The sequence below is a fragment of the Primulina eburnea genome, chromosome 13, assembly GCF_022965805.1.
Source record: "Primulina eburnea isolate SZY01 chromosome 13, ASM2296580v1, whole genome shotgun sequence".
Classification (NCBI taxonomy): domain Eukaryota; kingdom Viridiplantae; phylum Streptophyta; class Magnoliopsida; order Lamiales; family Gesneriaceae; genus Primulina; species Primulina eburnea.
In genome coordinates, this window is record NC_133113.1 from 7,236,877 (window position 1) to 7,262,694 (window position 25,818).

Below are 25,818 nucleotides of genomic sequence, written 5' to 3' on the forward strand. Positions count from 1 at the left end.
AATTTTACCAGAGTGAGTGATAAAGACGAGACACAGGAGAAAAATAAGGAAGAAATAAGATAACAGAGTGATGGAGCTGCATGTGACTTATTCCAATTTTTATATAAAACTTAAAAATATAAAATTCTACACTAATTTGGCGAGCCAGCCCGTCCCGTCTTGGCCCGCACCCAAACAGGCTCAACTCGTTTGGCCCGCCTCCAAACGGTCTACTATTTTATCAACCAATCCCGCTCAATTTTTATAACAGGACGTGCATGCCCGATGAGCCTGACCCAACTTGACAATTCTAGTTATGATGTGTGGATTGACAGTTTTCATCTGACCATTATGTGATGTGCTGCAAGGTTCGTTTTAATTTGAGTTTGATATATTTTATGTTAAATAATTAGTTTTGTCGAACTTGATCTATTTTGTATTAAATCAAATATGCGTTTTATTATTATTTTTGTGTTAAATTATTGTTTTTAATTTATGAGTAGAATCGTGCGTGTATAGTTCGTACCGTCCTTAGACATGTTTTAATTTATGCTATGATCCAAAAAATATAGATATCACTATAATCTCTATCATAACTACGAACTTCATGCAAATATTTCTCATAATATGTCGTTGTTACAATAGTAATAGCATCATGTATATATCTTTTTTTCTTTGTACGGAATGTGTAAATTGATAATTGTTATATCATTCTATGTATATTGCAAAATAATAATAGATGAAGTAATGAAATACATGAGATTGATCGGTACTCAATCGATCGAAGCCGAGGTCAAGAATATAGTAATGCATCAAAAGGTTAAGATGGGTATTGTAAGGTTCATGGGTCTACCTTTTTAGATATTGTCATCACAGTTCATATGATATCCCATGAAGTCTTTACTCATATAACTCACTACTCCGGAGAGTGGAGTACATGTTTCTCCAGATCTTTTTAGTCTAACAGTACTTATGGCTTGAACGGTCTTGGGTTCGAGACCCGGGAGGCATGTACTCCACTGCAAGGAGTGGAGAGTTCTTTGAGTAAAGGCTTCATAGGCTATCATGAATGTTGTGATTGCATGACCCAAAAGTGGTAGGTTGATGGGTCTTATAATGAAAGACACATGTTTTATTGTAAGGCCCATGAGCGTAACCTTTTTGGATCCTGCAATCACTAACTCAATCAATATTAGTTTTTTCATCCAAGTATTTATAGACTGGACAGTCTTGGGTTCAAGACCTGGATAGGCATGTACTCCACTGTCAGTAGTAGGGAATTCTTTGAGTAAGGTTATATGGGCTATCATAAGGGCTATAATTGCAAGACTCAAAAGAGGTAGGCCAATGGACTTTAAAATTATTTAATTTGTAAGATGAAGTGATAAATTTGGAATTTAAAATCATTCTTGTTAACCGTTGTTTTGTTATATTGTATTCCATGTACACATGGTTATGTCAGAATCGACGAGTGGCTTTCGAGCCTAGTTCTCAATGAGATAAAAAATATGATTGTCTATTTTTTTATTCATTTTTCTAGCTGATAAGCATTTGAAATATTGACAAAATACGTCGTTCATTACTGTGTCTTTCCGTTGTATCATTATCAGTTGTATGGAGGCCGAATCGTGGGTGTTTATTGGACATAGTACGACATATCTTGCATAATTGACATTGCAGTTCAGCTACATAAAGATGTAACTCCACCGTGTATTGTTGCTGGAGCATTATTCTTGTTGTTATCGTATCGTTATTAGATCTATTCTCATGTTGTTATTGAGTCATGTTCATGCATTTCATATTTCATTTTATTATATGTTTATGCATGATTTATGATTATCGTTATTGTATTTAACTGTTTCAGGTCAAAATCCTAACATTAATATTGGGGGGCTAAATGTGGCTGCTGTTGGACACCATGGTAGGTCACCCAAGTAGTTTTGCAGCATCAGGCAGAAATTCTGCCTGTGGATCATGAGTGAGATATGATTTCTTGGTTGTTAGAGTTGAAATCTCTGAGTTAGTCTATTTATTATATTGGAATCTTGTTAGTTTAATATCAGAGTCTTTTTACATAGGGATGTCTCTCATTATTTGTATGGTTATTTGAAGTTGTTATGGTGAGTTTGGATTTAGTTTTGTTGTTGTGAGCTTTTCAGCAATATTTTGAACCGTTGCTTGTGATTTGTTGATTTGCGACTGGTCGACATTTGTGTGTGATTTTTATGAATACAACATCATTGTGTTTGAGTTATTTTTCTTTAATTAATATTTTAAATTTTTGATATGTCCTATTTTTTAGGTCATGTCGAGATTTTTCCTGGTCATGAGGTCCATTTTAAAGTATTTTAAACTATATTTCCAATGCAGATTTAAATTTATTCAATATTATTTGATAATTATTTGTAATGATAATAACTGAGCATCACATCATATTATCAATTGTAAGACCCATGAGCCTAATCTTTTTGGGTCCTACAATCACAGCCCTCATGAGAGTCCATAGAGCCTACTCACATAATTCCCCACTCCTATAGTGGAGTACATGTCTCCCCAAGTCTCGAACCCAGGATCATCCAGTAAGTACTTAGATTAAAGAGACCTGACATGTACTCGACAGCCATGAGTAACTAATGGCTCCATGAACTATCATGAAAGATGTGATTGCAGGACCTAGGGGTGATCACGGTGCGGTTTTATGATTTTTTTTAAAAAAATTCAAACCGAATTGTCATATGCGGTCGGTTAATATTTTAAAAAAATAATCACGGTTTTACATGTAGATTAGTCTTACCAGTTTCAGACGGTTGCGACCGGTTTACCTTTTTTTAATGAAAATATTAGAACATATATTCTAATTCATTTGAAAACAACAACAATATAGTGTCTTGAAATATAAAATATAGTTAAAATCATACAAAGATAAAACTAGATAAAACAATAATCAAGATTCAAAACTAAGTTAATAATTTAACAACACAACATACTAATAACAAAAATGGTATTTACACTACTTTATCCTTTTTTTTTAGTTTCAAACTTCAAGCAAAATATTTTAGTAAAAGAAAAAATATTTTAATAAAAGACTAATATGAAGAATAATTAAGAAGAAGATAGTTTTCTTTGTAGGAATAATAATTTTGAAAAGAGTTGATTTATATTGAATTACAACTTCTTTAATTGAACATGTTGTTTACCAATTATTATAATCATAGGTAAAATATTATGGCAAGCGCTTAGACGGTGCAGTTTGGTGCGGTTTTTGGCAAAAAAAATAACCGAATCGCGTTTGCGGTGCGATTTATGATTACTATTTTTAATCGCGGTTTTTATAAAATATTAGGAAAAATGGTGCGGTGCAATTCGGTTCGGACGATTCGGACGGTTAATTAAAAATTTTGATCACCCTAGCAGGACCCAAAAGTGGTAAGCCCACGAGCCTTAAAATATAAAAGCGTTTTTATTGTAAGGTCCATGGGTCCTACATAAGAATACTTGAATCCTATAAATTTTTGGTTCTTTAATTCAAGAATTTTCTTGTTTATCAATTCAAGAACTTCTGGTTATTTGGATAATACTTTTATATTATCGATCTTTTATTATATAACAGGAATTAGGGAGTCAATATCATGAGGTTTCAAACGGCTCAAAAAGATGGGACGTACACTGATCATTTTCATTATGCACTTGGCAGAATTTTTATCTGACATTCCTCAACGCCTTACATCTCTATCTATTTAGCCTTGGGATAGGATTTCATCCCTTTTTGGCTTCCCCCACACCTTACATCCCCTTTTTTCATTCACAACATTATTATACTTTTTTTTTTCTTCTCTTTTTTTTTAGTGCATAATTTTCTCAAGTGTACGCCCTAGGTTTTGAGTATATAGAATGTTTGTTTATTTGGCTTATGTGGATTAGGGATAACTCTTGAGGTATTATGCACAATTGGACGAAAGTTATTCCGGTGGATGCAAGTGATCTACTCTATTTCATGTCACTGGTCGGTCACGACTGTCAACAAAAATTCACTCAAGTTCGACTTGCATCTCATGTTTTTCCAGTTTCTCCCACATATTCTTAAACTCGACTGTCGTTAACACTGGGGTATTTATAACGAGTTTTAAAACTAAGTAGTATGCAGTTCATTCATCCCACAATCATCATCGGCTACCAATTTACTAGTTTCACCATCACTGACACTCATGCAGGACAATTACGAACGTAAACAAATAAGAAGACGTGCGACGACCCCCTCATACTAGACGTGTGCAATGTCCCCATTGCACAAAAGACTCAAAACACAGAAATGCAAACACAAATGCCAACTAAAAAAATTGAAAGCCAAAAACATGCTATACTGAAACAACTTATAAGAAAGGAAACAGAAAGCGGTAAAGAAATGAAAGAGCAAAGAAGGGGAAACAGTAAACTCCCCTGGTCAAGACTCGTCGTCGTCGTGCTCAGGTGGTGGCACTCTGGCAGCGTCCCCCTGCTGCTGGTAGTCCTACTGAAAATGGAACGGGGGAGGGGGTGGCATAGTCGGTGGGATGGTGCCTGGGTCAATGCCCCCGTGGATGAGCAAAGTGCGCATCATTGAGTTCATTTGAGCTGCATGGTCAATGAGGTATGAGTTGATTTGATTTTGATGCGTCATGAAGGCGAGGGTTTCATCGATTTTTTCAGTTTGGGGTCGCCTCCGGGGTTGTTGTGGCAGACGTCGTGGGACGGCAGTGCTTGAGCCACCAGCTTCCTCCTCCTGAGTTGGGAATTCACTGATTCGTTTAGCACGTTTCCGCTGGAGGTCGGCCACACAAATAGGCTTCATAGGCTGCAACCACTCCTCATCCTCGCGAAACACCACTCCCGCTCTCGCACACAATTCAGAGATAATGGTGGGGAAGAACAAGCCCACATGACTGTTGTTGGCACTTAGTGTGATTTGCGAATTGATAAGTATGCCCACATTGATGGCGTATCCCTCGGTCAAAGCATAAAGCAGCACCGCCCGCTCTTTCTGGACCTCGCTCTTATGCGAGACCGGCATCATTATCCGAGCCACAAATAAATACCAAAGGGCAACTTCAGCTTTCAAATATTTCTCGTCAAAACAACTTGGCGAGCCGCCCAATGGTTTCCACATCGCGCCCGGATGGCACAATGTTGCGAGAATAGTATCATAATTTGGGTTGGCGACTAATGTCTGGAAGTGAGAGTCGTCAACTTCCGATGTCCCTAATAGTGCATTGATCGTAACCGAGTCATACGGTACATGTCTACCCCTAACAAACACCATACCATTTCTCCCCTCCGCCACATTGGCATAAAATTCGCGAACTACTGAGACTACCGCCGCCTTAAGTTGATTATCGAATTGTTCCCATTCACGCCTTTCCAAGTCGAAGAGAATACCCAAGTGTCTATCCTCAAACTGTCTCCGGACTCCCCTCTCGGCTATAGGGTTTCGGTGAATTTTGGCATGCTCGTATCTAGCCCTAGCCTCCATACTAACAAAACGATGTCTATCAAAGGCGGAAGATGAAGTAGAGGAGCCGGGGTTACCTTTTTGCTTCTTGGGAACCATTGTGTTTGAAGAATTGAAGATGGAGATGGTGGGTGACCGGAGAGAGGGATGTTCTTGTTTGCCTAAGCCGATTGTTCCGCTTTGCCGAGACTTCGAGTCCGGATTGAAGTTCCTGCACCACAAAATCAAAAAAAAAGGGATGAGAGGAGTTAGGGATTTTGGGGAGGGAATTTGGGGGAAATTTCGTGCAGAATGAAGAAAGGGGAAAGGGATTTTGTGGGGACCGGGACGCTAATCATAATCATAATCATAATCATCATTGGGACTAATTAATCAATTATAAAACAGGGTCTAAAATTTTTTTTTATAAATGCGGAACGTAGTGACAACAATCTAATATACAACTCAGTATATAATAAAGTACAAGTCCTGTACTGTCTATAAATCAATACAAACTAAGGTTCAACAACTACTATCCAGTGTTCCAACCCTATATACAATCCAAGTCCGTAGTCTCCACTCTATCACGATCTCTCCTCATCTCCTGGACCCTGAACCTGTCCCACCTGTTGTCCAGTGCACATACAAACAAGACAACAGCCGGATAACTCCGGTGAGAATAAATCCCAGTATAAATCAAAGAACATGCAGTCATATGTTCAATATAAAGCATGAAACAGATAACAGTAATACATATCAAAATCAGAAATGTAAACGATATCAATCTGTCGACAATACTCGTGACTCCACGATTCAGACTAGACTCAATCCTAGCCTAGGGATCCCGGTGTCCAGATGTGGCATTCCTATATCGACAAACAGTAATAGAAAAGACTCTAGTTCTATCCAAGTCGATATAACCAAACATCCAGTGTCCAGACGCATCCGTCATAGACTATGGTCTATCACCATATCTTGTGACATCGTGCAATGTACCCGTGGTTACCTGCCACTATCAGGTACTTCTGTCAAAAGATTACTCGTCTAATGCATGCTCCTATAACTCCAAAGAACAAGCATTTAAATCAAATCATTAAACACAATGATAAACAAATAATAAGTATGTGATTTAGGGAAACTCAAGTACATCCTACTTGAGTCGATGTCCCAATACCATTGACTTATACCTTTCGTTTGTAGTTTCGGTCTGGAATCCAAACTCTGTCAATCCCTCAATCTAGCACTGATAATATCAATGGTATCATATCAATATACCGTTCAAATCACTAACAATCTGATTAATCTGGATTTAATTCAAAATCAACGGCATAACGGTACAATCTCAGTATCCCCGTCAATACCAAATCAACAGACATCAATTACAACTCATAACTCATATCCATTACAATCTGTAATTCAGTCACAATTTAAATCTGTCTGGTATAAATCAATATACCCTAAAAATTCCTAACAATTCCATAAGTCCATTTCTTAATCTGACTTCGATTCTATGATGTCTAACATGTCAAGAAAATCATATATGCATTCCATTCAATTCTGATAATATCATAATTTCAAAGCATGTCAAAACGTAGCAAAACTTACGTCCAGTTGTAGCCTACGTTACTAGGAACTTGATACTGAAGTCGGATTACAATTTGGACGGACGGATTTCTCAGAAAAGGCGTAAGGATTTTCGGTGAACTTTCTCGAGCTTCTTTCTCGGTTTCTTCTGAAGGAAATGAATGTATATATATATATATATATATATATATATATATATATATATATATATATATATATATATATATCAAGTTGGCCGATTAAAGAAACGTGGCTTGTTTTCTTGAACTTTGGTCGGCGCTCGGGCGGTAATAAACTACCGCTCGAGCGCGGCATCCTCTGTCCGACTCCTTTCCGGATTGCACATTGGCGCTCGAGCGGTCAAAAACTACTGCCCGGGCGCCACACCTTCTGTCCAAGATGTGTTTTCATGGAACTTTGGCGCTCGGGCGGTCATTTCTTACCGCTCGGGCGCCACTAGTTCCGTCCAACACTTGCACCCTTTATATGAAATCTTATTCCGTGTCCTGTTTAATCCTTTCATAATCACATCAAATTATAATTCAATAATTACCGATTACTAGGATTAAATTTCCGGGCATTACATTTCTCCCCCCTAAGATACGATTTCGTCCTCGAAATCACATGCATTTTATTCGTATTAACAAGGAGTATATATACAAGAACTGTATAAGAAAATTTACATCAGTGAAATAATGCTAGGAACTCTTGTCTCATATCAAACTCAGTCTCCCAAGTAGCTTGTTCGATACCATGACGAGTCCATTGAACCTTTACAAGAGGAATTGTCTTTGTTCTGAGCTGTTTTTCTTTACGATCGATAATCCGAATCGGTTTCTCGACATAACTCAATGTCTCGTCCAGCTCGGTCTCGTCTGGTTGAATAACATGAGAATCATCAGGGAGATATTTCCGCAGCATTGATACATGAAAGACATCATGTATTCCAGATAAAGAAGGCGGCAATGCTAGTCGATAGGCACGATCTCCTATCTTCTCGAGAATTTCATAAGGACCGACGTATTGTGGAGACAACTTCCCTTTCTTTCCAAATTGGACAACACCCCTAAAAGGTGAAATCTTCAGGAACACTCGGTCTCCTGCCTCAAATATCAACGGTCTACGTCGAAGGTTGGCATATTTGGCTAGTCTGTCCTGGGCTGCCTTCATTTTCTTCTGAATGAGTTTTACTTTTTCAGTCATATCTCTGATCATATCAGGTCCAGTCTCAGGAACTTCAGAGATATCATCCCAATAAAGAGGGGATCTACACTTCTTTCCGTACAACGCTTCAAATGGTGCCATTTCAATACTCGTCTGATAGCTATTGTTGTACGAAAATTCACAAAGAGGTAATGCATCTTGCCAATTAATGCTAAAATCAAGCACTACTGCTCTCAGCATATCTTCCAATGTCTGAATCGTCTGTTCTGACTGTCCTTCAGTCTGTGGATGATATGCGGGACTAAGATGCAATTTCGTACCTAGAGCTTGCTGCAAACTTTTCCAAAAGTGCGATGTAAACCAAGGATCACGGTCTGAAACAATCGACTTCGGCACTCCGTGCAGTCTAACCACTTCCTTAACATAGATATCAGCCATCTGATCATATCTATATGTCATCTTGTATGGAATAAAACATGCGGATTTGGTCAATCGATCAATCACGACCCAAATCGCATCACAACCTCGGGAGGATCTCGGTAGTTGTGTCACAAAATCCATGGAAATGTGATCCCATTTCCATTCGGGAATAGACAAACTCTGCAGCAATCCTCCTGGTTTCTTCCTCTCAGCTTTCACCTGTTGGCAATTGAGACACTTTGATACAAATGTAGCAATGTCCGCTTTCATTTGTTTCCACCAATACTGTGTCTTTAAATCATTATACATTTTCCTGCCACCAGGATGAATGCTAAATCGACTGTTGTGCGCTTTTGTCAGTATCTGCTGTCTCAAATTCGAAACATTCGGCACCACAAGACGATTATTCACATACAAAATACCATTTTGAACCTGATATTCCGATCGATGTCCAGCTCTAACCATAGCAATCGGCTTCTGTATATTCTGATCACCTTTCTGAGCCGTTTTAATTCTCACAATCAGCTCTGGTTCCGCTTGAATAGTATATAATCTCATTGGTCTCTTATCTGTCTCAAATACTAGTCCAGACAAACAGCAGTCCTCAATTAAATTCGAGACTCCCATAGTCGATAAGGATAGAGAACATACCTTTCGACTTAGTGCATCTGCTGCTGCATTAGATTTCCCTGGATAGTATTTAATCTCACAATCAAAGTCTTTCAATAAATCCAGCCACCTCCGCTGTCTCATATTCAATTCTGATTGTGAAAACAGATATTTCAAGCTTTTGTGATCAGAATAAATCTCGAATCTCTCACCGTACAAATAATGTCGCCATATCTTCAGTGCAAAGACTATGACTGCCAATTCAAGATCATGAATTGGGTAACGAGTTTCATGGGGTTTCAGCTATCTTGAGGCATAAGCGATCACATGCCCTCGCTGCATCAAAACACAACCCAATCCTCGGTGAGATGCATCACAATAAACAACAAAATCACCAGTACCTGACGGGATCGTTAACATCGGTGCACTGGTTAATCTCTTTTTCAATTCGAGGAAACTGGTCTCACATTCCTCAGACCAAACAAATGGAGCATTTTTCTGAGTCAACTGCGTAATCGGTTTGGCAATGCTCGAGAAATCTTTAATAAATCGGCGATAATATCCTGCCAAACCCATAAAGCTGCGAATCTCTGGTACAGATGTCGGTCTTGGCCAAGAAATCACTGCCTCAACCTTGCTGGGATCAACAGATATCCCGTCTCCTGATATAATATGTCCCAGAAATATCACCTGTTTCAACCAGAACTCGCATTTCGACAGTTTAGCATACAGTTTCTCCGTCCTCAAAGTTCGCAACACAATCCTCAGATGATTAGCATGTTCAATCATATTCTTTGAATAAATCAATATATCATCAATGAATATGATAACAAAATCATCCAAATATTTCTGGAAGACACGGTTCATCAATCCCATAAATACCGCTGGGGCATTCGTCAAACCAAATGGCATGACAATAAATTCATAGTGTCCATACCTGGTTCTGAATGCAGTCTTGGAGATATCAGAGTCCCTGACTCTCAATTGATGGTATCCAGATCTCAAGTCGATCTTGGAATACACCGAAGAACCCTGCAACTGATCAAATAAATCATCAATACGAGTCAATGGATATTTATTCTTTACCGTTGCCTTGTTCAGTTGTCGGTAATCTATACAAAGTCTCATCGACCCATCTTTCTTCCTCACGAACAGTACTGGAGTACCCCAAGGAGAAACACTCGGTCTGATATACCCTTTGGCCAGTAAATCCTCCAACTGTTCTTTCAATTCTTTTAATTCGATCGGTGCCATCCTGTAAGGAGCCCTCGAGATTGGAACTGTTCCTGGCATCAACTCAATGCTGAAGTCTATTTCTCGAATCGGAGGTAATCCAGGAATCTCATCCGGAAAGGCATCAGCAAATTCGCACACCACTGGCAAGTCCGCCAATGATGGGCTCGATTTCAGTAAATCAACTGAATATACCAGGAATCCATCCGCTCCTTTCTGCAATAGTCGAGTCATATTCATTGCAGATATCAAAGGAATTCTGGCTCGAGAACCCTTACCGTAAATTTTCCACTCTTCAGCCATCTCAGGTCTGAATCGAACAATCTTGTGGAAACAATCGACTGTAGCCCTGTACTTGGTCAATGTATCAATACCGATAATACAATCAAAGTCAGATATCCCAAGTACAATACAGTCCAACTCAATCTTATGCCCATCGTACTGCAGTGTACAAGATTTCACAGACTTCACTGATATCAAACCTGTCCCTAACGGGGAGGAAACCGACACTACCGCAGATAATGACTCAATAGGTAATGCATGACTCAATGCAAACCTCTCAGAAATAAATGTATGTGATGCACCAGTATCAATCAATACGTATGCAGGATAACCAGAAATCAAACAGTTACCTGCTACAACGTCATCAGGTGCATCCTGTGCCTGCTCCTCGGTCAGAGCAAACACTCGGGCCTGCTGTCTCGGAGGCTGGCTCACTGTCTGGCTCCCTCCTGGCCTCTGCTGTGACTGGGTAGACGGTGCTGGCTGAAAAGAATGAACAGCAGATGGTCGTCTACCTGCCTGAGCCGCTGATCCAGATGACTCAGCTGCCTGGGATCCCTGGGCACCTCTCTGGGGACACACTCGAGCAAAGTGTCCCTGTTGCTTGCAAATACGGCAGCTGCCAAACACTCCTCGGCACTGCTCAGTGGGATGCTTCCCTCCACAAGTATTGCAAATAGGTCCGGTATAGCTATGGCTCTGTCGAGCACTCCCAGAACTAGAGGAACTGCTTCCTGACTTCTTGAATTGCTTTCCTCTCGTCTTCAAGAAGTCCTTATTTCCGCCACTACTTCTGCCACCTTCAAATCGAAGAGGTGGTTGCTGTAATCCCGGTGCTGGAAGCATAAACGAAGCTCCTCTCTGTCTCATCAGACCGGCTTCGGCTCCTTTGGCTCTATTCAAAGCATCGGTAAAGTTGTTCGGTCTTCCCGTGTTCACCAACGTAAATATTTCCGGATTCAGGCCGTTAATGAACTGATCCGCCACAGCCTCGTCATGATCCGTCACATGTGGAGCAAAGCGCAACAGTGAAGAAAACTTGGCCACGTATTCCTCGATGTTAAGTTGGCCCTGTCTCAAGTTCGCAAACTCGGGTGTCTTGTCCTTCCTGTATGACACTGGAAAGAACCTCTGATAGAATTCAGTTCTAAATACACTCCAGGTAATAATCGTACCTCGGTGTTCCAATGCCCTCTTTGTGTTGATCCACCAGTTCTTGGCGATGTCATGCAATTGGTTTCCTATCAGTTTCACCCTCTTCTCATCAGTATATTCCAACGAATCAAACATCATTTTAATATCATCCAGCCAACTTTCACAATCCACTGAATTTTCGGTTCCTTTCAAAGTGGGTGGATGGAATGATTAGAATCTTTTTAACAGTGTCTCCATTGGAGTGGCTGTAACATCCATGGGAGGGTTCGATGTACTACCCTGTTCCGGTACTCTTCTCGGAGGCATATCTGAAACTCAAAAGGATTAGTAACCCCGAACAAGAATTCTATTTCAGTCCTCCTCCGATCATCTTACTGCTGATCCAGAATCGGCTCTGACTCATTCTTAATAATACATGTTTTCAAATCAAGTCAGATAAACAGATAAACACTTACTATAAAGCAGTAAAGCATTCTAGCAATCAAAAGCAAGGAAAGAAACCTCATTCTACCCCGCTCACTAGCTTCTATCTTAGTCTCAAGGATCTATCGCTCTGATAACACCTGTTGTGGGGACCCAGACGCTAATCATAATCATAATCATCATTGGGACTAATTAATCAATTATAAAACAGGGTCTAAAATTATTTTTTTTTTTAAAATGCGGAACGTAGTGACAACAATCTAATATACAACTCAGTATATAATAAAGTACAAGTCCTGTACTCTCTATAAATCAGTACAAACTAAGGTTCAACAACTACTATCCAGTGTTCCAACCCTATATACAATCCAAGTCCGTAGTCTCCACTCTATCACGATCTCTCCTCATCTCCTGGACCCTGAACCTGTCCCACCTGTTGTCCAGTGCACATACAAACAAGACAACAGCCGGATAACTCCGGTGAGAATAAATCCCAGTATAAATCAAAGAACATGCAGTCATATGTTCAATATAAAGCATGAAACAGATAACAGTAATACATATCAAAATCAGAAATGTAAACGATATCAATCTGTCGACAATACTCGTGACTCCACGATTCAGACTAGACTCAATCCTAGCCTAGGGATCCCGGTGTCCAGATGTGGCATTCCTATATCGACAAACAGTAATAGAAAAGACTCTAGTTCTATCCAAGTCGATATAACCAAACATCCAGTGTCCAGACGCATCCGTCATAGACTATGGTCTATCACCATATCTTGTGACATCGTGCAATGTACCCGTGGTTACCTGCCACTATCAGGTACTTCTGTCACAAGATTACTCGTCTAATGCATGCTCCTATAACTCCATAGAACAAGCATTTAAATCAAATCATTAAACACAATGATAAACAAATAATAAGTATGTGATTTAGGGAAACTCAAGTACATCATACTTGAGTCGATGTCCCAATACCATTGACTTATACCTTTCGTTTGTAGTTTCGGTCTGGAATCCAAACTCTGTCAATCCCTCAATCTAGCACTGATAATATCAATGATATCATATCAATATACCATTCAAATCACTAACAATCTGATTAATCTGGATTTAATTCAAAATCAACGGCATAACGGTACAATCTCAGTATCCCCGTCAATACCAAATCAACAGACATCAATTACAACTCATAACTCATATCCATTACAATCTGTAATTCAGTCACAATTCAAATCTGTCTGGTATAAATCAATATACCCTAAAAATTCCTAACAATTCCATAATCAGTCCATTTCTTAATCTGACTTCGATTCTATGATGTCTAACATGTCAAGAACATCATATATGCATTCCATTCAATTCTGATAATATCATAATTTCAAAGCATGTCAAAACGTAGCAAAACTTACGTCCAGTTGTAGCCTACGTTGCTAGGAACTTGATACTGAAGTCGGATTACAATTTGGACGGACGGATTTCTCAGAAAAGGCGTAAGGATTTTCGGTGAACTTTCTCGAGCTTCTTTCTCGGTTTCTTCTGAAGGAAATGAATGTATATTTGCATATATATATATATATATATATATATATATATATATATATATATATATATATATATATATATATATTATATCAAGTTGGCCGGTTAAAGAAACGTGGCTTGTTTTCTTGAATTTTGGTCGGCGCTCGGGCGGTAATAAACTACCGCTCGAGCGCGGCATCCTCTGTCCGACTCCTTTCCGGATTGCACATTGGCGCTCGGGCGGTCAAAAACTACCGCCCGGGCGCCTGACCGCCCGGGCGCCACACCTTCTGTCCAAGATGTGTTTTCATGGAACTTTGGCACTCGGGCGGTCATTTCTTACCGCTCGGGCGCCACTAGTTCTGTCCAACACTTGCACCATTTATATGAAATCTTATTCCGTGTCCTGTTTAATCCTTTCATAATCACATCAAATTATAATTCAATAATTACCGATTACTAGGATTAAATTTCCGGGCATTACAGATTTCGTGTTTTAAAAGCTGTCGCGCTCGAGCGGTAGAAAACTACCGCTCGAGCGCGAACCTCTCTGGAATTTTTGTCCAGAGGTAAGCGCTCGTGCTCGGGCGGTATAAAATTACCGCTCGAGCGCCAACCTCTCGGGAATCATTATCCCGAGGTAAGCGTTCGCGCTCGGGCGGTAGAAAATTACCGCTCGAGCGCGAACCTCTCTGCCCAAAATCGCTTAAATTCATTTTTTTTCTCTCAAAATTTTTTATATGAAAATAAAGCAACAGCAACAGAAAATAAATAAATTGACACGAAAGAAAAATTTAGTCAAAAGCAAGAGAAGGGAAAGAAAAGTAGTTCTCAATTTATAGTCGAGAGCTTGACTGTCGGTCTGTCTCAGTTCGACATGTCTTGGAACCGGGTGATTCCAAGTTGTGGGTCAGTTGCTTTAGGCGCTGGGCATTGACCGTAAATGTCTCATCCTTCCCATCTTTCAATTCGACAGCTCCCGATGGGTATACTTTCGAAATCACAAATGGACCGGACCATCGTGACTTCAGTTTTCTTGGAAACAGTCTCAACCGGGAGTTATAAAGCAGGAAATTTTCTCCTTCTTAGAATTCCCTTTCGATGATTCGCCTGTCATGATCCCTCTTTGTCTTTTCTTTGTAGGACAGTGCGAGGTCATATGCCAGATTTTGGAATTCCTCCAACTGATCTAGTTGAAGCAAACGTCGTTCACCTGCATCAGTAAAGTTAAAGTTCAATGCTTTTGTAGCCCAGTATGCTCGATGCTCTAACTCTACAGGTAAATGACATGCTTTACCAAACAACAACCTATATGGTGTAGTGCCTATAGGTGTTTTAAAAGCAGTCCTATATGCCCAAAGAGCATCATCTAATCTCACCGACCAATCTTTCCTACTGACACCTACCACTTTCTCCAAAATTTGCTTTATCTCTCGGTTTGAAACTTCCACTTGACCACTCGTCTGGGGGTGATAGGGGGTAGAGATCTTATGTGTGACACTATATTTGCCCAAAAGTTTTTCAAATATTTTGTTTCAAAAATGCGTGCCACCATCACTAATGATTGCTCGTGGTGTTCCAAATCGGTTAAAAATGTTTTTCTTTAAAAATTTTAGGACCACTTGAGCATCATTAGTGGCGTATGCTTCCGCCTCTACCCACTTAGACACATAATCCACCGCAACCAAGATGTATTTTTTCGTGAAAGAACTGGGAAACGGTCCCATGAAGTCTATCCCCCACACATCAAAAACCTCACACTCAATGATATTATTTAAATGCATTTCATGACGGTTAGAGATGTTACCTGACCGCTGGCATTTATCACAATGTAGCACATAAGAACGAGCATCTTTAAAGAGGGTTGGCCAATAAAATCCACATTCAAGTACCTTGGATGCCGTCCTTGTTGGTCCGAAATGACCACCTACCTCACGGTCATGGCAATGGTTGAGAATTTGATCGAACTCTTCCTCTGCAACACACCTTCTTATCATGGCATCTGCACAAATTTTGAACAAAAACGGTTCCTCCCAAAAATAGTGTTTCACGTCAGAAAAGAATTTCTTTCGTTGGTGAAACGATAGGTTTGGTGGAGGTGTGCCTGTGACAAGAAAGTTAGCGAAATTTGCATACCAAGGACAATTTCTCACCTCAAATAGTTGCTCATCAGGGAACCAATCATTGATAGCATGATCGACAGAATCATCACAAATAAACTCTAATCTAGACAAGTGATCTGCTACCACATTCTCAACACCTTTCTTGTCTTTGATTTCTAAGTCAAACTCTTGCAGTAATAAAATCCACCGTAGTAAGCATGGCTTTGCATCTTTTTTAGCAAGTAAGTATTTAAGGGCGGAATGATCAGTGAATACAATTACTTCGGACAAAACAAGGTATGAATGAAATTTGTCAAGTGCAAATACTATTGCAAGTAATTCCTTTTCAGTTGTTGCATAATTCAATTGAGCCTCATCTAAGGTCTTACTTGCATAGTAAATTGTATGAAATACCTTGTTTTGTCGCTGGCCAAGTACGGCCCCCACTGCAGTGTCGCTGGCATCACACATGATCTCGAAAGGTAGATCCCAATCCGGTGCTACCAAGACAGGAGCCGTCACCAAGCGCCCCTTCAAATCCTCGTATGCCTGTAAACAGTCAGAATTGAAATCAAATGGCACATCTTTCATAATTAAGGAAGATAGAGGTTTGGCAATTTTTGAAAAATCTTTTATAAAACGCCGATAAAAACCGGCGTGGCCTAGAAAACTTCTAACTCCCTTTATGGACGCCGGAGGTGGTAAGTTCTTGATAACTTCAACTTTCGCCTTATCCACCTCTATTCCGTGCTCCGAAATCTTGTGCCCTAGGACAATTCCCTCTTGTACCATGAAATGACACTTTTCCCAATTTAGCACCAAATTCGTCTCCTCACATCTCAACAACACCGTCTTCAAGTTCTGCAAACAGTCATCAAAACAAGGGCCGAAAATAGAGAAGTCATCCATAAAAATTTCAAGAAAAGTTTCTATCATATCATGGAATATAGCAGTCATGCAACGTTGAAATGTGGCAGGGGCATTACAAAGACCAAACGGCATGCGGCGAAAAGCGAAAGTTCCATAAGGACAAGTGAAAGAGGTTTTCTCTTAGTCCTCAGGTGCAATGGTGATTTGATTATACCCCGAATACCCATCTAGAAAACAATAAAACTCATGACCCGCTAACCTTTCAAGCATTTGATCAATAAAGGGAAGGGGAAAGTGGTCTTTTCGGGTGGCATCATTCAATTTTCTATAATCAATGCACACACGTCATCCCGTAACAGTCCTGGTGGGTATTAGTTCATTATTATCATTTGTAATCACAGTAATCCCACCCTTTTTTGGCACACACTGAACCGGACTTACCCATGCACTATCAGATATAGGATAGATAATACCTACATCGAGAAGCTTAATCGTTTCTGCCTTTACTACCTCTTGCATCTTTGGATTCAATCTTCTCCGAGGTTGCACAAGAGGTGAGTACTTGTCTTCCATCAAGATCTTGTGCATGCAGACTGATGGATCCCTTTGATATCCGCCACCTTCCACGCAAATGCACCCTTGTGCGCTTTCAGAACCTCCAACAGTTTGTCTTCCATCGCATCTGTCAAAGCAGCAGAAATAATGACAGGTAATGTGTTATTCTCACATAAGTAAACGTACTTGAGGTGTGGAGGCTACGGCTTTAGCTCAAGGGCTGGTGACTCCTCGATGCTTGACCTTTGAGGGGTCAAATCTCTTCGTTCTCCTAGATCCTCCAGTCGCATCCTCATTGGCTTTCTCCATGGATGGTTGGCATTAAAGTGTGCCATTATTTCAGCTTTTTCTTCATCCAACTCCTCTTCTCCCAATTCAGTAGTGATAGTGGCCTCCAAAGGGTCCCTAAGAGCATCCTGCGCATAGTGAGACACAAGAAAGTCAAAAGCATCAATTCTAAAACAACTATCAGAATGCAGTGTGTGCTTAAGTGCATTAAAAACATCAAAAGTAATCTCTTCCTTGCCCACTCTTAATCTCAACTTCCCTTCTTGCACATCAATCAGTGCCTTGCCAGTTGCAAGGAACTGGTCTCCACAAAATTAGAGGCATCTCTGTATCCTCCTCCATGTCGAGAACCACGAAATCCGCAGGAAAAATGAATTTGTCCACTTTCACTAGCACATCCTCAATCACTCCGCGGGGGTACTTGACAGATCTGTCATCCAGTTGCAAGGACATCCTCGTCGGCTTAGGCTCTCCCAACCCAAGTTTCCTAAACACAGACAATGACATAAGATTAATACTTGCACCAAGATCACATAACGCTTTATGAAAAACAACATCACCAATTATGCAAGGAATAGAGAAACTCCCTGGGTCTTTGAGTTTCAGTGGGATTTTGTTTTGCACCAAAGCGGAGCAATTTTCAGTTAAGTTCACTGTCATGTGATCCTCCAACTTCCTCTTATTAGCTAAAATGTCCTTAAAAAATTTAGCATAACTAGGCATTTGCATTAAAGCATCGACGAAGGGAATATTGATATGCAATTTTTTAAATACCTCAAGAAACTTACTGAATTGTGCAAATAGTTTTGCTTTTTTCAATGCTGCAGGGAAGGGTGGAGGAATAACAATTTTTGGTTGTGCAGTGGGTGCTAGTGTAGAGTTAGAAGACTTACCTTTAGATGTCGCAGTTTGCCCATCCACTGTTCGAGTTTTCTCTTTTTCCCTTGACTCCAAAACTTTCCCACTCTTCAACTCAATGGCCTTCACTTGCTCTTTTGGATTAGTCTCTGTGTTACTTGGCAAGGTGCCTGGCTCTCTACTTGCTATCATCTTCGCTAACTGACCAATCTGATTTTCAAGCCCCTTTATCGACGCATCCTGATTTTGAAGTCTAGTTTCAGTGGATGAAATAAACTTAGACATCATTTGCTCCAAGTTGGACTTTTCTTCTCTAGGAGGATCGGATCTATACATCGGTTGTTTCCCATATTGTTGTCCTCCTTGCGGTCTATTCTGACTGTTTTGACCGCCCCATGAGAATTTGGGATGTTGCCTCCACCCAGGATTGTATGTGTTCGAATAAGGGTCATTCCTTGGGCGGTTTTGGACTCCCACTTGATTCATCGGTGCCTCATTTTGCACATAGAAGGGATTTCCATCTTGACAGTCTTTCACATAGTGTTCTCCTCCACATTTCTCACAGAATATCTCCTGAAGACGCATAGCTGTGCCACCCACGTTCAAGACATCCAACTTCCTGTTCAATGCATCAAGTTGTGCAGTAATAGCAGAAAAATTAGTTACCTGGTGAACTCCTGCACTTCTCCGCTGGTTGTTCCTGTCAGATTAAGGATGATAACTGCTAGCAGCCATCTCCTCCAACAACTCATATCCTTCTTCCGCAGTCTTCCTCAAAAGGTTTCCACAAGCAGCAGCATCTATCATAGTACGGTTAGGAGTAAGCAAACCATAATAAAATGTTTGAACGACTAACCCAAGTGGTAATTCGTGATGTGGGCATCTTCGTAGTAGATCCTTAAAGCGTTCCCATGCCTCATATAAAGATTCCTGATCGAATTGAGCAAATGTTGTAATGTCTGCCCGCAGCTTCATGGTCTTGGAGGGAGGGAAGTATTTGATGAGAAATGCTTTCGCCATGTCCTCCCATGTAGCGATCGAACCTACAGGCAAACAATTTAACCATGCTTTAGCTTTATCACGTAAGGAGAAAGGAAATAAACGCAACCTAACAGCATCATCAGAAACTCCATTGAATTTAAAAATATCGCAAATTTCAAGAAAATCTGTGATGTGCGTGTTTGGGTCATCCATTGCAGTTCCTCCAAATTGGACTGTGTTCTGAATCATCTGGATTATGGCGGGCTTGATTTCAAAGTGATTTGCCCGCACGATAGGCCTCACAATGCTAGGGCGTGCACTCTCCAAAGAAGGTTGGGCATACTCCAGCATCGGTATGCGGCGTGGCATCTCGACTTGTCTATTTTCACGCTGTTCCTCCTCACGTTCTGGCTCGTGTCTCTCCATCAGTTCTTTAAGCCTCTGTTGTTGTCTTCTCCTGCGGAAGGTTCTTTCAATTTCAGGATCGAATTCAAGCTTCACGTCAAGTGACTTTGGCATGCACTAGATAAGATATCTGGAATAAAATATGGAGTGTTAGCTCAAGATAAATAAAATAACGCTAAAGAAAACGACTAAAAAAAAAATTGTAGATTAACAGTCCTCGGCAACGGCGCCAAAAACTTGATCGAGCAAAACTTGCACAGTAAAATCCCCAATAAAAATATGGTTTTATATGCTCAAAATTTATCGCAAGTGCACGATGTCAAGTAATAGTATAGTGTACGCGAGTACGAGTATCGTTCCACTGAAGACTGTGTTTAACAATTATTATTCCAGTTATTAAAACTTTAGCAACGAAATTTGAGTGAGTGTTTTATAACTAATAACATTTAATAAAACTAAATAAACAAGTTCAAGAATTTAATGATGAGATATGAATGCTAGATCAATTGATTAAATTTCAATGAAAAATGAATTTGTTGGGAATTCTGGTTCACCTACCCCTTATTAATTTGTTAATTCGTTCAATCGTGTTTATATGCTTCCGACAGGATCTCCTATTCAATTGAACACACTCTCTCGAGCTATGCCAAACTAATTCTACCCAATGAAGTAATTAAATGTCTTTAATTATTTATCACGGGTGAATCGCATTTCGATTTATGAAATCACCTAATTTTCGACCCTTAGGACTATGATTATCAGCATGTATCCAATTTCATATATCTATGTAAATTGTAGATCCGCGGATTATACTACTCGATCCTATCACTAGTTATTCTCTGGAACTCACTCGTGATATTGAAAACGTCGCTAAAGTTAGCTACGCTCTAACAACACAATAAAACAATAGTGTAACCAAGAACAAATCACAAATTGAAATATAAATTAACTAAATCAAAGTTGGGGCAGGATCCCCTTAAATCCCAACAAATATAAACGTTTAGCTACTAGAATTCATGACTTAAAATAAACAAAACAAAGTTCAAATGCTAAAACTAAATAAGAAATATTAGAAGTGACAAAAAACGCGAAGAACGATACCCGAAAAACTTCAAATCTTCAATCCAAGCGCCAACGTCTCTCCAAAGCGTGTGGCGGCTGAATGATAGCGTCTGAATATGTCTGAATGATCTCCAAAACGTCCACCCCTCCTTTCCATATCAGCCACCCTCCACAAATAAGGTAAGGAATCGCACACAATATTTTTCCAAAAATAGGTGGCGCTCGGGCGGTAGGAAACTACCGCTCGAGCGCCACACCTTCTGTAAAATCTCTTGGGATGTGCGGCATTCGCGCTCGGGCGGTAGAAAACTACCGCTCGAGCGCCGACTCTTCTGTAGATTGGATTTCCAAAGACATCTCTCGCGCCCGGGCGGTAGAAAATTACCGCCCGAGCGCCGACCTTTTTGTCAAGTAATGCAATTGTTCATCTTTCGCGCCCGGGCGGTAGAAAATTACCGCTCGGGCGCCGCTCATTCTGTCCTCTGCCTTTTATCTTTTACACTTTGCTCCATTTTTGGTTTTCCGACCATTTTTCCTGCAAATTCGTCACCAATCAGTGAGACATGATAATATGCAAATGATTACTCTAAAACGAACAAAATGTAAATGAAATGCATGCATGCACAATGCAAAAACAACTAAAATTAACGCAATAAAGTGCGTCAAACCCACACCTATCAACCGCCATGCCAAGTATGCGAGGTATGCCAAGCTGTGCTGAATAACACCACTGACTCGGCCTCCATACAGCTGATGCGCTATAACAGGATGGCACAACAGAACGAACTAGATGACACAATCCCAACGCTCACCTCAAAAGTCTGCACTAACCACGGGATTGTTCAATCACATCTACGGTCTCATGTGTACAGGCCTATCAGCCACACAATGATCCCGAGATAAACAACAGTGCCAGATAACAACGGATATCAACAATGAGCTAACAAGAACGATAGGGCTCAACAAGAATGTTATAACTGTATGCCCGATGCTAAATGCCAATAATATGTCATATAATAAACATAGATCACAACAAAGACATTTAACAATTTATAACAATCAATAAGTCATAAACATGATCCATGTAACACAGAATAGCAATTAAACATAATTTATGTTTTACCGTCGTATATTACCGAGCTGTAACATACCTAAACCGACTCTAAAATCACAACAAGCTCAACTTTAATCTCCTCGACCTAACAATGATAAAAATAGGTCGAATAATTCACAATTCGCCAATAAAACTAAATTAATCCAACTTATTGATTTTAATTATCAAAACTTAATTCCCAAATCAATTTCAACGATTCTAAAATTTCAACTAAATAACCGTAATTCTCCAAAATAATCACACGATTAACTCGATACTAATGCCCAAACTCTTCGATTTATACCTCAAAGCTCTCCAACGATCGAACCTACAATATAAACCCAATATATACGTCAATATAATGCATTAAAATCGACAAAGCCAAATTAAATCGAAGCGAATAAAATTACACTTCGGGGCAGCCTACTTATGCAACTAAAATCTGTAATTGGATCCAAAATTACCAAGATCGAAGTATAAACTAGTCGCTAGCGGTCCAATGTTGCTAATCGTCGGAAAAGACGTCAGAAAACACTATTCACGACCAAAAATCGAACTAAAAACTAGCTGGAAAATACAAGAACAACAAGGTAAGATTTAAGCTTCAAATCCTTGCTCAATATACTCCAAAGAACCAAGAAAAACCAAGCAATAGCTCACCTAAAATCGAACAAGAAACTCGAACAGGAGCAGTCCCGAAACAGGGTTCGACTGGGGCTAAAACGAGCATCAAAAGTAGTGATTCATGATTCAAAACGAAGCTACTGATGTAAGGAATAAAACCCCTCAAACCGTTCGTGATTTCGACGCCGGACGGTAAAGTTATGACCTCTCCAAAATGAAGGTGCTGAAAGTGACGAAAATTTTGAAGAAAAAAAAAAGAAAGCTACGTGAATGGGTTTGGGAAAATTGGCTTTATCTTCTTCTCTCTCTCAAAGATAAATTGTGTTTATGTATATGTATATTAGTTACTAAAAAAATAGTAACACATGCCCAATAATCCCGGTTTGTATTTATTTTGCTCTCGTCTGTTATTTAAACTCTATATGTATTTTATATCGTTAAATTCTCCGATATTCTAAAATACATATTTTTAACACACTTCTTGAATTTATTTGGCATAAATAATTATTTTAATTTACACTTCGATAATTATTCTAATTATGCCAAAATTACCGGATAATTAATTTCAGGACCTTACATTTCTCCACCCCTTAAAACAAATTTCGTTCTCGAAATTTCTGTTTAAACACATACATCTTACACACGATACAAAACCAACAATACATTACTAAGAATCAAACAGATATGGATAAGATGCTCTCATCTTCTCTTCTGTTTCCCACGTTGATTCTTCTACACCATGCCTCGACCACTGAACACGTACAAGTGCTTTAACTTTATTGCGTAAAACTTTATCTTTACGATCCAAGATACAAACAGTATACTCAGTATACGATAGAGACGGATCAAGTTCAACCTCACTAGGCTGAAGCACATGAGACGGATCGAGCTCATCTTACGCAACATAGAAACATGGAAAACATCATGGATGCCAGACAATGACTGGGGCAAATCCAAACGGTAAGTGCAAGTCCCAATACGCTCAACAATCTCTTAAGGGCCAACGAAACGAGGTGACAACTTACCTCTCATACCAAAACGAACAACACCTCTAAACGGAGAGATCCTCAGAAATACAAAATCTCCAACTTGAAATTCTAGAGGTCGACTGTGCCTGTTAGCATAACTAGCTTGCCGATCTTGAGCAGCTTTCATTCTTTGACGAATCAACTGGACTTTATCATGCATTTCCTTAACAATCTCAGGTCCAGTCAACTGCTTCTCACCAAATTCATCCCAACAAAGAGGTGATCGACACCGTCTGCCGTGCAAAGCTTCAAAAGGAGCCATACCAATAGTCACCTGAAAACTGTTGTTATATGAAAATTATACTAGTGGTAAAGCTTCCTGACAACTGTCTTTAAAATCCATAACCGCTGCTCGAAGGAGGTCCTCGAGTGTCTGGATCGTACGCTCTATCTGAACATCTGTCTAAGGATGGTACGCAGTACTCATCCCAAGTCGTGTACCCATTTCTTTTTGGAAACTAGTCCAAAACTTTGATGTGAATCTAGGGTCACGATTTGAGACTATTGCAACTAGAACTCCATGAAGTCTCACAACATTTTCAATATACAGACGAGCCATTTTCTTATATGAATATGTCCTCTCATACGGAAAAAAGTGTGCCGATTTAGATAATCTGTCGACAATCACCCAAATGGAATCGAAATGACGAGAAGTACGTGGCAAATGCGTGACAAAATCCATAGCTACGTGTTCCCAGTTCCACTGAGGACCTCAAGACTATGCAGTAATCCTCCAGGTCTCATTCGTTCCGCTTTGAATTGCTGACAGATCAGACAACGAGACACAAACTCAGCCACATCCTTTTTCATATTCTTCCACCAAAACTGAGGCCGTAGTATATGATACATTTTCCTGCCTCCTGGGTGGATACTATATCGAGTACAATGAGCTTCTTTAAGGATGGTTGTACGCAATTCAGGAATATCTGGGACAACCAATCTACCATTCAACCGAAATGAATCATCTGAGTGAATTGAGAAACCAGATTGGTGTCCTTGAGATACTAACTAATAAGATTTCAGAACTCGATCATCAGTTTTCTGAGCTGACTTTACAATCTGAATCAACTCTGGCTCAATAGAAATCTGAGACACACAAACAACATTACCTTGGATTTGAAAATCCAACAAAGAGGTGCAAATATCATCTCGTAACTTAGAAACACGAATCGAGGATAAATTAACATCAACAACCTTACGACTCAAAGCATCGGAAATGACATTCACTTTTCCCGGATGATATTGGATCTCACATTCATAATCTTTCAAAATATCCATCCAACGTCTCTGTCTCATATTCAAATCTGACTGAGAGAACATATACTTCAAGCTTTTATGATCAGAATAGATTACAAATTGCTCCCCAAATAAATAATGCCTCCAAATCTTGAGAGCAAAAACAATAGCAGCCAATTCTAAGTCATGAACATGATACTTAGACTCATGCGATTTCAACTGACGAGAACCATAGGCCACAACTCTGCCATGCTACATCAGTACACAACCTAATCCTCGATTTGATGCATCGGTACAAACAACGAATCCTCCAGAACCACTTGGGATGGTAAGAAATGGTGCAGAAGTCAATCTCTTCTTCAACTCGACAAAACTTGACTCACATTCATCAGACCAAATGAATCTTTGATTTTTCTGAGTCAGTTGAGTGATAGGTTTAGCAATCTTTGAGAAATTTTCGATAAATCTCTGGTAATAACCAGCTAAACCCATGAAACTACGAATCTCTGGTACATTGGTCGGTCGTGCCCAGTTCAGAGCTGTTTCTACTTTACTTGGATCGACAGAAATACCATGTTGAGATATGACATGGCCAAGAAACACAACTTTATCTAACCAAAAATCACACTTGGATAGCTTGGCGTACAACTGCTTCTTTTGAAGAATTCGAAGAACTATCCTCAAGTGTTTGGCATGCTCTTCCTCGGACTTGGAATAAACAAGAATATCATCGATGAATACAATCACAAAACGATCGAGATATTTATGAAATACTCGATTCATCAAGTCCATAAACTTAGCAGGAGCATTGATCAAACCAAAAGGCATAAGAAAAAATTCAAAGTGTCCGTATCTCGTGCGAAAAGCTATTTTCGG

The 25,818-nt window shown here is 39.7% G+C and overlaps 1 protein-coding gene, 1 long non-coding RNA gene and 1 other non-coding gene across 3 annotated transcripts in view; 1 reads left to right on the plus strand and 2 right to left on the minus strand.

Annotated features, from left to right (window-relative positions):
* Positions 1-25,818, minus strand: part of LOC140808943 (UDP-glycosyltransferase 91C1-like) — an 80,935-nt gene that overhangs the window by 14,800 nt on the left and 40,317 nt on the right. The gene's annotated exons all lie outside the window — the stretch shown is intronic.
* Positions 19,379-19,484, plus strand: LOC140810975 (small nucleolar RNA R71). Its single transcript, XR_012113371.1, has one exon. It is a non-coding gene; the product is annotated as a small nucleolar RNA R71 (small nucleolar RNA).
* Positions 21,708-23,491, minus strand: LOC140810878 (uncharacterized). Its single transcript, XR_012113333.1, has 4 exons — positions 22,715-23,491; positions 22,519-22,621; positions 22,359-22,382; positions 21,708-22,160 (listed from the first exon to the last, which is right to left on the minus strand). It is a non-coding gene; the product is annotated as an uncharacterized lncRNA (long non-coding RNA).